General features: G+C 39.5%; 1 protein-coding gene across 2 annotated transcripts in view; it reads left to right on the top strand.

Annotated features, from left to right (window-relative positions):
- pcgf3 (polycomb group ring finger 3) overlaps positions 1 to 15,731 on the top strand; it is a 67,477-nt gene that overhangs the window by 12,678 nt on the left and 39,068 nt on the right. Inside the window, exon 1 of one of the 2 annotated variants that reach the window (XM_025909915.1) lies at positions 13,150 to 13,172. The exons of the other annotated variant lie outside the window; for it this stretch is intronic. The gene's annotated coding sequence lies outside the window, so the exon portion shown is untranslated. Of the gene's footprint in view, positions 1 to 13,149; positions 13,173 to 15,731 lie in introns of those variants that run through there. 2 annotated transcript variants of the gene reach the window in all.

The following is a 15,731-nucleotide window of genomic DNA, read 5'->3' as shown; positions in this document are numbered from 1 at the left end:
AAATGTGCTTTTGGGTGCTTTCTTTACTGTTTTTAGATGCATGCATTGTTGTGGTATTCTGTTTTTCTGTGGTTATCAGTTTTTTCTTCTTTTTTGCATAAACCCTTACTGTGTCAGGGATTGTAGATGAACTTATTGTAGGTTCTTTAACTTGTAATATAAAGCACCTTGAGGCAACTGTTGTTTGTGATTTTGCACTATACACCGTATTTTCCGCACTATAAGGCGCCTTTAAAATCCTTTAATTTTCTCAAAAATCGACAGCGCGCCTTATGTATGAATTCTGGTTGTGCTTACTGACCTTGAACCAAATTTTATGTGGTACATGGCGCTTAAAAATCTGTAATCTGGGTCCAAAACTCTGTCTGCTTCCGGTCCCAAAGTCAAACGAACACTGCAGCATCACTAAGAGTTAAAAACTGTCTAAATTCTTTCATCTTTAATAAAATGATTAGCATTGCTGCTTTACCAGGTGCAACAATTAAGTTTAACATCGAGACATCCAAGAAAACCATGTTCTGCACCATGTTCTGACTGAGAGATTTTTGAAAAAGTTAAAACCTACAGCTCTGCTATCACTTCTAACGTAAATGAACTAAACAGCAGTGAGATTTGTAAGGTTACTGAAGTTGGGGTAGCTGGTATATAATGATGTGCTACATGATTGCTAGTGACATGCTATGCTATGTTAGCATAACGTAAACACAGTGAAGCTGGAGGATGAACGCTAACTTTTTTCCACTTGATAAAAGTTAATGTGGGGGTTCCCCATGGTTAGGGACAAATGTAATCGTATGGCAGGATGCTGTAAACGCACCAAACTTCAGTCAGGAGAACAACTGAGATAATACGAGGTTAGTCATTAATATACTGCAACAACACGGGAATAGAGCAGCTGCAAGAGAATTCAACATTAATGAATCAATGGTACGGAAGTGGAGGAAGCAAGAAGAATGACTTGAGTAAAGTTTGACTTATCTGACTGTTCCGGAGCGCCTCATGTATGAAAACAGACCTGTTCATCGACCTTAATTATTTTATTTTATTTTTAATTTTGCTAGTTGTTTTGATCTGTGTTGTTCAGCACTTTGGTCTGCCTGGTGTGTTTTTAAAGTGCTATACAAATAAACGATGATGATGGAGACGGTGATGTCTCTGTAACAAAGCGCATTATTTGGCACTGGAACTATGCTAGCTAATAACTTAAGTGAAAAGGTTGATGATGTTTATTTCAGCCACAGTGATATCTGATGCCTCACTTTTGAGTAATTGAGCATTTGAGTAGTGTGTAAATGTGCCTGTCTGTGCTTGCTGCTGATAAACTTCTATTCCTGATGAGTAACCATTCAGGTAGTTCTTCTGGAAGGCCATGGCTCTAGTCCACAGAGTAGAGAGGGCAGAAAGAGCTAAATCAGCTGATTTAAATATATTTACTAAAGAGGGAAGAAAGATTGACAGTCCCTGCTGTGAGTAAATTCGGCTGCAGTTTAGTGCTGACCATGCACTTGTTGCTATTAATAAATTACATCTGCTGTCTTTTTGGTGCCACAAAAAGAATCACACTTGCCTCTGTGGTGTAATAGCGTTATGATATTATTCAGTCTTAAGTGAAATGTGTATGGCTTTTGCTCTTTGTTGAAACTGCATCTGAACTCAGTTTTATGTGATGAAAGCTAATCCTTTGATCTTATCTACCAGACGAATGCCTGTTTCGGTCCTAATCGTGCTTTCATACAGATTATTTTGAGGGGGGCAGAGGGCGGTGGATGCTCAGAGGACTCTGTCACAGAACGAGGGTGCCATGTAAAACTCAAACTTGTGTCAGGCAGTTAATTTAAGTGAGCATGTTTATGTAGCGGTAAATGTTTACCCAGCAACCGACAGTCTGAAGGCACCCTGCTAATACGGTCTGGGTTAATAGTGGTATGGTATTTTTGCAGCCATTATCATAAACAAAATCTTTATTTAATGTGATGCCGTGTTGATCCTGCACTGTAATCGGCCAACTTCTTATTCTGCCTCTTCAGGAGCAGCTGGTGATAATCAAACTAAGCAACTTTTTCTAACAGCACAACTGTTCTATGACATTGTTATGATTAATAACTTTATTTTAGCAGATGACTGATGGATTGATCCATCAGTCATCTGCTGTGCTACCTCGGAAAGATCCTGATTTTTGTCTAATTAAAAAAAGACTCAGTAGTTGAAATGCTGAGCCTATTTTGTCTTATTTAGTTATATTATGTCACACAAATCACTAAAGATAAATGTAATTGTCCACTCGTGTTAGTATAGACCTCGTAAACACTCCAAAAGTTGAGGCTGAACAGAGTAAAAATAAGCAGCGTAAAGAATGTAAATAATGTTAATAACTTAATAACCTAAATGGGGCAAATTGTGCGTAGTTCCTTGTCTGTATTGGAGTTCAAGATTTACAGTTTAAAAACTCCTTATCAAAGGTCAACATCTCTAATACAGCCGGATTATTTTAGAGTGGAAAATTACACCAGACTACACAAAGGCTGTAGAACCGATGCCTACTTGTGAGCATGCAAATGTAATTTCATTGGGGTTAGAAGAGGTAACAGCTAATTAAGGTTTTAGAACTTAAAAAGGACCTTTTATATTATTTATTCATATACAGTCTTACAGTGGCTGTGGTAAAGCAAGTTCGATTCCTGGCTTTTCTAGACTCCATGGCAAAAGTATCTTGGGCAAGATGTTGAATGCTGAGTTGGTCCCGGTGCATTCATTAGAGTGTAAATTATGAGTGCACTTTAATGTAGACAAAAAAGTGCTCGAGTACAGTGGAAAAGCGCCATGTACCTGTTTGGTGTTTTTTTTTTTTTTTTTTTTTTCTTTCTTTTTTTCTTTCAAGTAATCTATATGAGCCAAAAGCTCAGGCTTTGCCTGCCCTCAATGTTTTGTTTTGGACAGGTTTTCTTCTAGTATTGCCTCTGTACGATGTCAGAAATAGAGGATGTACATAATACGGACATATCGGACACACAGCTGTGGTCATGTGTATTTAAACCTTTTTAAATACACATGAAAAAAGTTAAGGACAGTGGATGTATGAAGCCACAGTATAAGATAAGGCAAAGCAGCTCTATTGAGTCCTAAAATGGAAAATGGGGTCTTGAAATGAGATAGTGGGTCCCTGTTAACCCATGTAAGGTCTTTAATATGATAACTGTGATGGATAGGTTGTCGTCAGGTTTTAAGACCTCCATATTTCATAAAGGGGCTTTCGCATATTTCCTAACCAGCAAAAGGAAGCAGAAGTGAGCAGACAAATGGGAAATGTGCAGTCAAAACTGACTGGTGTGTGATATCACATCTTTCCTTCCCCCAGCTTCTTGTCATGCATTGAAAATGATCATCTCCTGCCTCAAACTTGTCTGTAAGAGGCTCCAGCTATAAGTGCTTCCTCTCTTTGTCTGCACGGCTCGAGTCGGAGCTGCTGCAATTAGCAGAACTTACTCCTTTTCGTACATTAGAGGCAGTCTAAGCCACAGTGTTAAGTGTACAATTTGCATCTTAATGTGGCCGTAATTCGTCATAATTTTCTTGCGTACGTTAACCATACGTAACTTATAATTATATATTATTTACAGTTAAAAAGCTGTGAGAATTGGCACTTCCAATTCTGAGGTCATAGCTGTCAGCTAGAAAAGGCTGAATTGCCTGCTCTGGGTTTGGGATGAGTTTTTGGGTCAAGTAGAAAAGTTCAAGCACCCCTTCATTTTTCATGAGTCAAGGAAGATTGACAGGTGGAACAGTGCAGAAGGTGAAAAAGAAAATTGTGGATACAAGCAATGGAAACGAGCTTCCTGTGAAGGGTGTCTGTGCCCAGCCATCCAGGAGTGACTCAGAGAAGAGCTGCTGTTCTCCTGCAACAGAATGACCTGCTGAGGTGGTTCAGGCATTTGAATAGGATGCCTCTTTTGTGAGTTGATTAGGGTATGTTTAGCCCTTCAGGGGCCCTGGGTCACACTAGAAAGATTATATATCTCGGCTACTTTGGAAACCTCTCTCTTTATCCCCACAAAAAATTTGCAAGGGAGGTTTGAGTGTGCCAGAAGCAGAAGATGGATGGATACAAGTTATTTTTACTCAGAAAAGTCAAGCGAAGACAGGCAAACAGAATTGTTCTGTACATTTTACCAAAACATAAAATTCAGTTCATCTTAAATGCAAGAGAGCTGAATCCTTGCAGCTGTACATTTGGTCATATTTTTTGCCAACCCCCCCAAAACCCCAAAATGTTTAGTTGGCTGCTGGCGGTACTCCGGATGATTATCTGGGAGAGAGACGAGCTACTTCACAGCATGTAGCTAAGGTTACACTGTTATCCCAGTGTATACCAGTGTGTGTATTTCTCATGCGCACTCATTCTCCTAATAACCTTTCTAATTAATCCACTCCTCACAATTGGCTGTCAAGAGGGCAATTATGGATTTTTGTCTTAAAGTCATTGATGTTTTCCGGCTTTTTGGAAGATATTGCTACATATCGGATTTTCATATTTTTGCTACAATTCATCACAAGACAAGTACAATGTTATCTGACATCTGAGTTCATTAAGCCTGTTATGCTCTTGTACTTGAGGAAAATTGAGCTGCGCTGAGCGCTTTTTATTGAATACTTTATATGAATAGAAAATATTTATGTACTTTAAAAAAAAAAAAAAAAAAAAGCTGCTTTAGCTGCTGTCCTTTGATTTTCCTCATTAGTTGTATTTATGACTTTGTCGATCAGGAGTTCTTGGAGTAAAAGTGTCTCACAGCCAGAAACTTAGAACTCTGTCTTCAGTCTCAAACCACAGTGCAGAAGTTCAGCGGAGGTTATCTGTGTTTGCAGCCAAGAATGGTTTCAGCCAAAAGGTGTGGTTGATGCAGAGCTCTGCTGTTATCTAGGGCTTAACAGTGTGGTGAAGTCTAATGAGCAACAGTTTGCCCTTTTGAACCACTGGAGAAAGTCTTAATTATCTTACATGTGCACATGAAAAGAAATGCATATTTTCATTGATACAGCCTTGAGGCAAGCCTGACTTGTAATGAATTGGATTATTAAGGTAGAAAAAAGCAGTAATTTATAGTCATGTTTCTGACCATCTGATGAATGTAGCTGCAATGTTTTTGATCTGCTTTGGTCTGTGCCAACAGTGCACACAAACTAGTTGCCAATATTGTAGCTGCGCATGTTAAGGAACCTCAGTCATGTGATATTTCTTTTTTCAGTGTGTAAAGCGTGCATTGCATCTAAAACCAGTGGTCTCCAGAGATTTAGTTATATTAAAGGTATGAATACTTGTCAGCTAGTCCCTATCAAACCTTGCTGGTTTGGTTCTGTGATGTTTATAACACCACTAGAGACCTGCAGCTAGCTGCTGAAAGACAATGGCTGCCCGTGACAGGAAGATTCAAACATGGAAGGAGCCAGCCGTGCAAATAAGCAACTCATCCGTTCCACCTCCGGAGTAATGTAGCAACACATCTGGGCGACGCATACCACAACAACTCGAATGGTGTGGAAGGTTGCAGTGTAGGGATGAAAGGAGTTTCCAGTTACTGCGCAAGTTAGGATCTAGATTTCCAGCAGAAGTCTACATCGAGCTTTATGGTGTTTTTATGCTCACCATGCGATGTTTGACATCATATCCTCTGGCGTGTGCCACTGTGTTTGTGACGCTTAAGCAAAATCACACCAGTGTGCGATCGTGTGCGTTTTTACCAACATTTTAATGATAATCCAGTACAGAAACTCAGAGAGATACAGGGAGCAACAGTTTGCAAACTTAAGACTTTTTGGGGAAAAAGAATAAATGCATGAGGATGCTGAGAGGGTGTACTGACACCTTCACTGCTGTGGATCTGAACTGAGCTGCTAGCACTGCTAATATTAGTCGCTGCGCATTATGTCTGCAAATATGCGTGGCTGCACATTTTGGCGTAATTTAAAATATGATTTTAAAGAATGTGCTTAAAGGTCAGGTGCTATGTTTGCACAGTGTTTAACCTCATCCTTTTAGAGTTAAATGTGGTTTGAGCATTTTGACTTTTACATTACTTGATAATCAGTCCCCCCCCCCCCATCACCTCCTCTTTAAACGCCTAGTAAATTATGTGCCAGGAACATCCATAATTAAAGTCAACATCTTAAATAACCCAACTAAACAGGTAATTCTCTTGACATTAGCTGATGTAAGATGATGTAAACATGAGAACTATATTTTTTTTCTAAGCTAATGGGACAGAGAGAAGCAGGGAGTGGAAAGCATTATTTCTAAAGCCTCACTTGAAGCTTATCTGTTTGGTCTCGGTGCCGCCGGGGTGGGTTGTGTGTCCTCAGCCTCTGGATATTAAGACTGTTTACTCTTTGAAATCGTCTCCTTATGTAGGCCAGTGTCTGTGCCGCTGTCTCTGTCTGCACAGCGGGATCACTGCATGCTCCTCAGTAGCGCGTGTGTTTGATTACTTGAAGAAGCTAGATAATGAACCCATTTGGCAAAGTTAAATCGTTTAAACATTCTTCAGAAGCTCCCTGCAGGGGCATTAGTATACTTTGCTTTGTACAAACCCATGGTCATTGGTGTTTCTTCTTCCAATGGAGTCATAAAAAAAAAACACCAGTCCAGTTAATGCTGCTACTGTAATCTACTCATTTCTCATTCTAGGATCACAATTACAACTGTTGCATGCCATTAAAAATATTGTTAGTCCACACAAGAAATAGTTGTTTATTTCCACACATGAAACTACTCCAAATCTCTTCCAAAGCATGGCCTGACACAGATTTTTGGGTGGTTTTTATCTCTCCCTGATATTGAATTTAGCAGAAACCATGTGAGGTCCTTCGTGTAAGTACAGAGGAGCTCTATGTTTGGCTTAGCGATTGTTTCGCTTGCCCTCTCAACTGAAAGCATCAGGTCCTACGATCAATAGCTGTATCACTCTGACCTTCTCAGACAGTTCCTCAAGCAAAGGAGGGTTTTTTTGTCTTTTGTTTTTGTTTTTTTTTAAAGAAAAAAAAACAAGAAAAGGATGTTTTGCGTCATTGCAGCAACCTTAGACTTACAACAAGAATATGTAAGTTGTGCTGATGACAAAACTCAGTCAATTTATTTATTAGACTGAAGAATTTGGTCAAATTTGGAGTGGAGTGGGTCCTTGCAAAGTGTTAAGCTGGTTTCATAACTCTGCTCCTAGCCTGGGTTTACATGGTTTAACATGAATTCAAGCAGCTTAACTCACTGACCCTTTTTATAGAAGCATAATTACAGCGATTTTTATCATTCTATCAGACAAATCAGGGAGTTGGTTGTAGACTAGACATTGCTGAAACTTATTAACCAAGTTAGGATCACCCAGAGCTATATTTCTGTATGAGATGATGTATGTTTTGGAACAGAGAGCTTGCTCGAACTGCAGTGGTTAGATTTTTATTGTTTTTGCTGCTCTACATCTAAAATATTAGTGTCATCTTTTTATAAGGTGTAGCCTGCTTAAAGCCAATAACAGGAAAAAATAAAAATAAATAAATGATTTGATGTGTGCAACTGTATATATTCTTGCCTAGCTGACAGTCCAGACCGTGACGTAGACACCAGGATGTAACCCACTGGTTAGTGAAGTCCTTGAGTTTTTAAAAACAGTTGTGATTAGCATGGGATGGATTTGTCTATGACATCGCATAATCTTAGGCTAGCAGCTCGTTAATTGTGCCCCGCTTTACCTTGTTTGTGTGTTTTGACTCAAATGAAGGTCACAATTAGAAAAAAAAGAAAAAAAAAAAGAACATGGTTTATTCAGTACGACTAACGACCCAGGACAAACTCACCAGTTTTTACAGAGGCCACAGAAAAAGGAGCTGATTTTCCCACAGACTTAAATCCTGTCAGACTTGGTTTTGCATCCAGAGTAGTTGCCCCCTGCTGGTCAATAAAAAGAATGCAAATTTGACTTACTTTTACCTTGGTTTTGTTTTTCAGACGTTGAAAGTCCATCGTTATTATACAGTTTATGGGTTTTCCAGCTAATCCCAGACAGAAACCCCAACTTTTGGTTAAAAACTGGTTTCTAAAGTCAAAGATGGCCCAGAAAAAGATCAGATTGAAATGTTTATTTTGAAGATGGCTTCATGAAGAACCCCACACAATCTGTAAACCATACGACAAAAGGGCTTTTTTTCAGCACTTTCCCTCAGGCCTCACTTGTATAGAAACACTGAGAGGTTGATCCAGCTCGTTTCAGATTTTATTCCAGAAGTTATGAATTTTGTTTCCCAAAAACAATAACTTAAGGTTCCTTCTGGCTTTTTAAACATCGGCTGAGTTTATAATCCTGCAGAACTACTTGGGTTTTGCATACAAATCAAATTTACTGGCTCATGAGCTACTAAGAAGGGAGTAGGAGGTAAATACACAACAACTCTCTCCTCACTATTCTCCCCCTTTTTTAATATAGGTCTGAGTAATTAGTCTCGTTTGAATGTTTTCATTAAATTAATTGGTAAAAGGTTGCCAGATTTCACAAAAATGCTAACGTATTTTTAGTTGAGCAGAACTGATCTGCATGTGAAAGGCTAACAGAACTGTTTTTAGTTACGGTAGTTAATAACTCCTTTGACTGCAACTAGAGCATCTGGATCAGTAGGTCTGCATAATAATTTGCAGCTCTTTTAATAATGTGAATTGTTTATGTCAATCGCCAGTTTGATCAATATTCATCAGATTCAAGTTAATTCAAGTTGGTGTGTAGGTACAAATAACTTCTTCATGGCAAAGTGAATGATTGTGCCAGACCTGCTTAAAAGAAGCGGGTTGTTTTCTGATGCTGTAACCGCGATCAGACATGTGAATATGGGTTTCTTTTCCATGTTGCCTCTGGGAAAGACTCCGTGTACTCGGCCCCCCACATCTCCCTCCTCGCTCTTTCCAGTCTGAAGTAAAAAGGAAGCATCTTCTCTGTGCTTAGGAAATTCAGAACAACCGCATCTTTAAAAGCATAAATGTAAAATTTCTTAAAACTTTCAGTAACTGTTTCGGATTACTCGAGCACCAGCTATTTCTGTTCTTAGGATCTGTTCTGTTTTGTGTCTGACCTGTGGGGCAAATTGCACATTAGCTTCAATAACTCCACCGCTGGCCCTCACAACCTCAACTCAGAGCTCAATTATTCAAGTGTTGCTGCTTCCTGGCAGCGCGTACAGCCTCCTGGCCTGCTGCAGTCTGCTTCTCTTTGGATCCCGTCTATTGTCTGACTGATTTCCCCAGGCACCGAGTACTGGCTGGAGGATTGAGGGCCATCAAACAGAATTAAGAGGAGACAATAAGTGTGTGTGTGACGGTGGATGTGTGTGCAAGTGTGTGAATACTCAGGCAAGAGTGCTTTTCCATTTTTGTGTAGTTTTGTGTGGATTTTAGTCTCTGTGTGTGTGTTTGTGTGTCTCTGTGTGTGTATTGAAATGAAGCCCGAGCTTCCACAACAAGCAGAGGCCTCTCCTCCTGGCTCCGTCCACTGATGCAGGCCTTCAGTGTCCGTCGCTCCAGCTGGCGGCCAATTTATACCGAGGCCAAACACTCCAATACCCACAGGCAAGCCAACAGGGGCTCTTTGTGATGCCAGAGTGTGTGTGAGAGAGTGTGTATGTCTCTCTCTGTGTACTTATCAGCTACTGAGCCAGTTGTTCAGCTCATGATTGACTGCAAACGTTGTTAATCTTAAGTCTTGGCTGCATTGCTTAAAGTGTGAATTACATTATAATAGTGGCTCAAAATCAATGAGTGCGCTGGAAGCTGTAAAGCTGCTGTGGGGAGGAAGAAATGTCTCGTTGCAATTTAAAAAAAACGACAACAACAAAAACCCCTGTGTGTAGATAAGAAAACAATGATTTATCACAAAGAGGGGATAAAATTACATTTTTATTAGGGACTTTGCTAAGAAAAGCCATTAAAGTCAAATGGATTCATCAAGTTTGCGGCGATGATTATTAATTACCTTCCTATTAATATGTCTGTTGTGACTCTGCTGGTAATACTTACTTTAGAATTCCCACCTCAGTTGTTAAAATTCAGCAAAATATTGAGTTGCGCTAAACTGCATATATTGAAGCAGCTAGTTTATCCCATCTGCCCAGAGCAACCGGTTTAAACAGCATCCACTAATACTCATCAGCTAGGCTGGGTGATTAATCAGATTTTATTTTCAGTTATGATTTTTCGCTTCCAGTAATCTTGAAAACAAAATAATCGGGATGAAATGATTATCCTTTTAAGTTTTTATTACTACTCAGATCAAGTGCACCCCTTTCCCTAAAAGACCTCCCTGAAGCTCAAGCTAACTTGCTGCTTAGTTCAGTTGAAGCCAGGATGACATAAAAAAAGCTTTTGTTGGACAAGATATATCTGGAGGAAGTAAAATCATGAGATTTTTCATAGATTTTACTGCATGCCCGCTGCATGATCTCTCTGAGTCTTTTGGGTTTTTCACGTGGGGAGTGACTGTTGGTTGTTGGGCTTTCTGTGGCTTGTCCAATAGTTGCCATGCAGACAGCCCCACACTTCACTGGTGCCTAGATCTCTCTTTTTCTTTCTCTTTCTTTTTGTTTCTCTTTTTATTTAGATGAGCTTTGTTTTGTTTTTGTTTTTTTACTTGCCTTAGAAAACCTAGCTTATCTTTTTCCCCCGACCATTTGCTGTAGTGTTAGTCGTTGTCCCGCTCAGATAATTCATCTGAGTATTTAGAGACATGGTTTGCAATCTGAAAGAAAAATAAAATGGGTAAATGTGCATTATTTTTTTATTTTTTTTTAAACTTGGGTAAAACATAAATTTTCCCCCCTATTACCTGGTTCCACATGAGTGGTTGGTTTGTTGGTTGTGAAACCCTCTGCAGACATTACACTAAGCTTTTGGAAAGAGAGCTCATGCTTTAGTCATGTATCTAACAGCGATGCAGCAGTAGACTGAGGATCACCCACTCTCATTGTGGTCACAACCAACGGTGCTCGAGTTTGAAATGCTGTGTCATAACACAGCTTTTCTCTGTGGTCTAGAGGTTGTTCAAAAGTAGCAGGAAAAATATTTCTCAACTTTTGACCCTTTTGGGGTTTTTTTGTCCCCCCCCGGTCAGATCTGATTTGTTACTTTTACTGAGTAAGAATCGAAGATTTGCTGGTAGTAAACATATTTTAATGTCCAAAATAATGCTGTCGAAGGAAAGAAATACCCTTTTTCTTTGCTAAAAGTTCTGTTTTCACTGCTAATCCCCTCTTTACATTATTTGCATGCAGCCACTAAAATCATCAAGGCCTTAATCAGGCCTAGTAACCAGTTGACCGACCTGTCTGGCCTGTTGTTCTGGTGTGTTTGGAGTGGTTCACTTAATTCCTGGCTTTTGGGTAGTTTTTGGCCAGATGTTGGTTGTATCACTATGCAGGTTTCCACAGAAAATGTGGTTTAAGTGCCTTGTTACTTATTTATTAATTTTACTTATTATTTTATTGTATAGTCTCCCAGGAGGTCAAATATGAGTTTTAAAACCATTTCTTATTATCTGTATGTCAACAACATTCAATCATTTCAGAGATCATTGATGCTCACATTAAATCTAACCTGCTCTCATTTTTTTTACAATTTAAAAAAAATAAATAAATAAAAATGGCTAAACTCAGGACCATTGTCTCTGGCGATGCCCATCATGTCTTCATCTCCTCCCACTTAAGTTATTGTAATGCACTATTTTCCTGTCTGTCTAAAGCATCGAGTAATCGCCTTCAATTTGTCCAAAGTGCAAGATTTTTAACTCTTAAACCTTCTCTTATCACCTGTTTTATTTTATTTATTTATTTATTTTAAACATCTGCAGTGGTTTCTGCTCAGGTTTAGATGTAAGGTTAAAATCTTGGAACTTATTTTTATTACCTTAGGAATTGACTAGTGGGTGTTTTATGACTGCAAAACCCATCTCACAAGGGCACAAGTCCACTGCGAGATGCCTCGTGGTGCAACCTGAGCGACTTGAGTGCTTCAGGAGACCTGCACGTTAACCACAGGGAGAAGGATGGAGAGCTGAAGCCAAACAGAAGCCAAAGCAGGGAGGTGATCTATAAACAACAGCTCCAGGCAACCTTTAAGAGCTTGATTTAATCTACTTGCATCTTTTTGACTACTGTGAGTGAGTCTGGGTTTTTAGGAAAGAGGTGCACATGATTTATAATACCTGACAACAGTAATATCGCTAAAGTGAATGAATGCAAAAAAAAAAAAATAGTTCCATATAGCTGTGTATATTTTTGAAATCGTGCTAAAAACATGTTTAGTCTTCCTCCTGACTCTGCTCAAGTTATTCATTCACCACATGACATAAAGGTGGCACTTGGCAGACTGTAACAAGGAACTTGCTGCAGTGAAATGTCATTTGATCTGCTCGGTTTGTTTCTCTCAAGGGTCAAGAGGGTCAAAAAAACCTTTGACCCCCACAGAAAGTCGGCACGCTGAAATTTCACCTGCACTGCTATTTCTGCCCTTTTGAGGCAGCTGGCTCTGCTTACAAGCTGTTACACAACAGCTCCAAAAATATGAAATGACTCCCTGAAATGTTTTGAATTGACTGTATTTAGCTTAGAGGAACAAATTTAACATCAAGAGGCTTTAAAAGATATGTTTCGACATGAGTTATAGGAGCTGAAACTATATTTTTGACAGTAATGTCTCTGTGGTGAGCTAAACATGCTTTTCAGACAGGCTCAAAATCTTTCACCTTTGTCTCATAACGCTCTCCTTGCCTCCCCTTCAGCTCCGCTGTCCCTTGGGGTAGATTTACCTTGCAGTGTAAAGACCTCTGGGAGTGTGGTCTTTCTTAAAATAAATCTTTGTTTATGGCGCCTCGTCACAGGAGATGTTCTTAGATGTCTGAGATTTATCATCAGAGATCATTTAAAATTGATCTCTGATAAAGACTGGATGTGACCATACCGAGATACCTTCATCTCTACAATACCTTTTTATTTAAGCTATAGATGAATATCACCAGCACAAATTAAAACTGTTGCTTTGACATTTGTTTTCTAGGGGGAAAAACAGTGCTGTGACCAGCCTCATGTGGTCGTTTCTGTGGCTCATGAAAAACCAGAGCGACTGGTTTCAGGAGAGTGCCGTTGGCGTGAATGTGAGTTTCTTGTGGCAAATAGTTGCTGTTGGACAGGTTTGAGTGGGAGGCTGTGATGATGTTGATGGGCTCACCGTGAATCACTCCAAAAAGAAAATAAGAGTGGGAACGGAGCCACATAATTTGGTACTTTTACTTTCATCTCACGGTCTTACTCAGTATCAGAGTTTCTTTAAGTAACAGAAGTGATTTCTACATAAAGAAAGATTCAAACTATCATCTATCATTTTAGTTGTTTCAGTCATGTTTTGGTTTTTAAAGATGAACTTTCTCAGATGTGATTGATGTGTTTCTTTGAATTTACCTGATTCTAAAATAAATCAGACAAACAGGCCTTTTCCACTTTTAGTTTTAGGGTTTTCCATCAGGTGGTACCAGGTACTTTTTTAAGTACATACTCAGTCAGGGTTCCAAGCAATCTGAGGTGATCTGAAAAAGTGACACCAGCAGATTGCATGTCACCAATTGATGAGTCATAAGAACGACTCCTTCATGAAAAATCAATACTGTCATATTTAAATTTGGCCAACTCCACAAAAAACAACATTATGGTCGCCGAGTCTGACAAAAAGCCGTGCACCACCTCCATTGTTGTGTTTTGTTTGTGTCCCATACAAATGACGTCATGGGATGTGCATTACGTGGTACTGAATTGTAATGGATCTATTCAATTCGAATAGGGGTGAAAGATCTCATTTTTAGTATTCTGAGATGCTGTATGAGCCAATACATTTATAAAAGAGACAACTTTTTGAGCTCTGATGTGTTAAATTTAAAGTGCCAAAACATTTGAAGTCTTAAACTGTGTACCCGATCTTGTCTGGTGAAGCACTTTTTGTTGCTGGGCTGAGACGTCTGTGCACCGCAGTCTCTTGAAAATTGTATGTGGGGTCGTTTGACTGACAGCAGGAGAAAATAAAAGTGGGTGAGAGCAAAAAGTGCAATATTGGAAGTTATTTTCACATCTCTTTGTGAAAAGGCAGCAGGAACTTTGATGTGGCAAATCACAAGAACAATTACAGACTTCAGGAAATGAAGTTTGTAGATAAAATGCTGCCAAAGGAACAATTTCCCCCTGGGTAGCCTCGGTTGCTGTATTGTTTTGGTCCTTGGCCTAAATGCGGGATATCGTATGGCTCTTTGTGATTCTAGCAAATATAATGTGAAAATAAGCCTTTCAATATGAGGGACAGCAAAAGTTATTTGCCTTTTTTCCTGGCAGAAAGGAAGCTGTTATTTGTGTTTATATCTACTGTGAATGTGTTAAAGCAGACTTTTCTACACTACTTCATGACTTCAGAATAATGAGGGTGAAGAAAAAAGAAGTTAAGTTTCTTCTTTTTTAATACAGGTTAAGGGTGAAATGTCAGGCAGTAGGGAAACGCTTTCAGAGCATCATTTAGGGATACACAGAGCAGATATTTGGCTCATATCTGTCTGTTTATGCCTTAAAAAGCTAAAAGGAGCATAGTGATGAAGGAAGCCAACAGCAAAGGGTTGGCAATTAGGAGGCATTTCACACCTCTGATACCAACAGCTTTTCTTGGTATGTTTGCAGTATTTTTTATTTATTTATTTATTAAATTTAAACACAAACTGTGGTCATAGTGAGTCTTACTGTGTTGGCTTTTCTTGCTCTCACTATTTTTAGGGTTATTGTAAAACAGGGCCTGTAGTTTGTTGTGGACTAAGACCAGTTATTTCTGCTATACTTCTTTGAGGTCTGCCATGGTTGGTACGCTGTAGTGGTCAGTAAAACCTGGCAGGCATGCACAGAATCCTACTTTCACTACCTGATGACAACATTTTTGTCACTAAGACCCCGTGGAGCCCAGCAGATTTGCTCATAACCTTTGTTGGGAAGCATTGCAAGCACAATGGGCTCTATTGTGCTTGCAGTAATCTTAATGTGGTAATATCAGCTTGTTTTTTTAGATTATTTCACTTAAACCAGTCAGATTCACTCCACGTGAGATTTATGTGTGAGATCACATTGGAGTGAAACTGAGATCAAGGAAAGCTGAAATAAAACTACATTGCAAATCAATTAGGAGAATCCCATTATACCTGCTGGTTGGCTGGAGCCTTTCTATTTCTTTGCATATTGTCCTTGTGCCTGTGTGGGTTCTCTCCAGGTACTCTGGCCTCCTCCCAAGTCCAAGACATTAGCCTAACTGGTGACTTTAAATTGGCCTCAGGGGTGAGCAGTTGTTACTCTGAGTAGTAGATGGACTGGAGACCCGTCCAGGGTGTAACATATGTGTATCACCCAATGTGACCAAATTACCCCTGGTATCAGATTGTTACTGTGTTGCCAGATGCCTGTAGTGTGGCACTAATTAATAAAGCTGATGCTTCAAACTGAACACCACTGGTGCACACACTGAAACAATGACGCGGTGAATAAATGCATAATTCAGCGGGCAATGTGAAATGATGGTATCAGATTATAAGTCACTGTGATTCCCACCTCTGCTGCTGACAGGTGAGACGGGCAGGAAATGAGCTGACACACAGAGGAGACTGAAATGCATCAGAGGCCTTTCATGGATTTGATAA

The sequence above is a fragment of the Oreochromis niloticus genome, linkage group LG2 (genome assembly GCF_001858045.2).
Source record: "Oreochromis niloticus isolate F11D_XX linkage group LG2, O_niloticus_UMD_NMBU, whole genome shotgun sequence".
Lineage (NCBI taxonomy): Eukaryota > Metazoa > Chordata > Actinopteri > Cichliformes > Cichlidae > Oreochromis > Oreochromis niloticus.
Note: the sequence above shows the minus strand (reverse complement) of the source record. Positions and strands in the feature narration are given on the sequence as shown.